Source organism: Halyomorpha halys, unplaced genomic scaffold, assembly GCF_000696795.3.
Source record: "Halyomorpha halys isolate HHAL.00 unplaced genomic scaffold, Hhal_1.1 Scaffold1304.1, whole genome shotgun sequence".
NCBI classification, from domain to species: Eukaryota; Metazoa; Arthropoda; class Insecta; order Hemiptera; family Pentatomidae; genus Halyomorpha; species Halyomorpha halys.
The window spans coordinates 28209-30111 of NW_027115463.1; the positions used below are offsets into that span (position 1 = coordinate 28209).

Sequence of the window (1903 nt, forward strand, 5' to 3'; positions counted from 1 at the left end):
AAGCCAAGACGTAGGGTGGGAATAGTGGATCTTAAAGATTTTTGAATTTTATCGGAAAGAATGGGGATATACGGAAGCGACCTGTACTGAAAAAGTGGTGGAGTGGGTGGAGAAGGGTTGAGGACAGGAGGGATTGGAGTAACACGGTTGTGTGAAAATGTAAAATAGAGAAATTTGAAAAATGTATAATAAATAAATTTTAAAAATGTAAAATAGAGAAATTTCAAAATGTTAAATAGAGAAATTTGAAAAATATAAAATAGAAAAATGTAAAATAGAGAAATTGGAAAATGGGAAAATAGAAAAATATGAATAATGTAAAATAGATAAATTTGAAAAATGTATAATAGATAAATTTGAAAAATGTAAAATAGAGAAATTTGAAAAATGTAAAATAGAGAAATTTGAAAATTGTAAGAGAGAAATTTGAACAATGTAAAATAGAAGAATGTAAAATAGAGAAATTTTGAAAAATGTAAAATAGAGAATTTGAAAATTGTAAGAGAGAACTTTGAAAAATGTATAATAGATAAATATGAAAAATGAAAGATAGAGAAATTAAAAAATTTATAATAGATAAATTTGAAAAATGTAAAATAGAGAAATTTGAAAAATGTAAAATAGAGAAATTTGAAAAATCTAAAATAGAGAAATATGAAAAATCTAAAATAGAGAAATTTGAAAAATGTAAAATAGATAAATTTGAAAATTGTAAGATAGAAAAATATGAAAAATGTAAGGTAAAGAAATTTTAAAAATGTGTAATAGAGAAATATGAAAATGTAAAATAGAGAAATTTGAAAAATCTAAAATTGAGAAATTTGAAAAATTTCTGACACTCCATGAAATAAGTCTTCCGATGAAAAATGGAACATCAGCTAGTTAGCAAGCAATATGGAATGAAAGCGCGCCAAGCAAATTAAAAACTATTTAAAAAAACATTAAACCATGGACCACACAAACCGTTCCAATCGCAGGGAGGAGGTAGCTATTGCCAGATTGAGAATAGGTCATATGAATTTAACTCATGCATACCTGATCAATAAGCAACCACCACCAAAATGTCAATACTGCAACAGTGTACTTACGGTCAGTCAGATATTTGAAGAACGTGGAAATGGTTTTGGTTCTCTTAAAAAGGAATAGCCTTTTGAACAAGATTTAAACCCGAAAGTTTGTTATACGTACTAAGTAATTATTTAAAGAGTATCAAATCTTGAAATAGAATTATAAAGTACGAAACATAGGCGTTGATGACCTCAGGGTTAATGTTTGGGGTTAACGATTGCGCCTTAAAGCCCCAGCCAACAACAACAATAAAGAAATTAGAAAAATGTAATTAGTATTAGGAAAATTGTATTGTATAAGGGGGTATCCCAGAAAAATATAGTAAATATTGAAAATATTATATTTATGCAATAAAAATATGTTTAAAAAATTATAATAAATAAAAGCACTTCATAGAGTATTTTAATAACATAAAAAAATTGAACATTTCCTAAATTAAGAAATATTTCGGATAACATAGTATAAGGAACATACTTACTGTTTTGTCTACAGGTAATGGCCGTTCTAAAGTGAAGATCGCAACGAGACTGCGATTATTGGCATTTATATCCCTGGTAATGACGGCTGGGGGTCACCGATATGAAGACCCCAAGATTAGAGCATTTGCTTCAGAGGTTGACTATTAATATCAGCGGCTTTTCCTTATTACGAAAGAGAATTTACCTCGAAAGAGTAATTACAGAATTGTTATTTTAAAAAATGACGGTCTAATTATCACTTGGTTAGTAAAATTGCTCTATAGATAAATTATTTTACAGATAATGATTACATTTAAACATTTGTCTGCTGTTTCGATGTTTAAATATCGATTGTATTTAAACATTCGTTGGCTGTT

The 1903-nt window shown here is 27.7% G+C and overlaps 1 protein-coding gene across 1 annotated transcript in view; it reads right to left on the minus strand.

Moving 5' to 3' along the window:
- LOC106689219 (uncharacterized) overlaps positions 1-1632 on the minus strand; it is a 15917-nt gene extending 14285 nt beyond the window's left edge. The window contains exon 1 of the mRNA XM_014434108.2: positions 1547-1632. The gene's annotated coding sequence lies outside the window, so the exon portion shown is untranslated. The remainder of the gene's footprint in view (positions 1-1546) is intronic.
- Between the last annotated feature and the right edge of the window lie 271 nt (positions 1633-1903).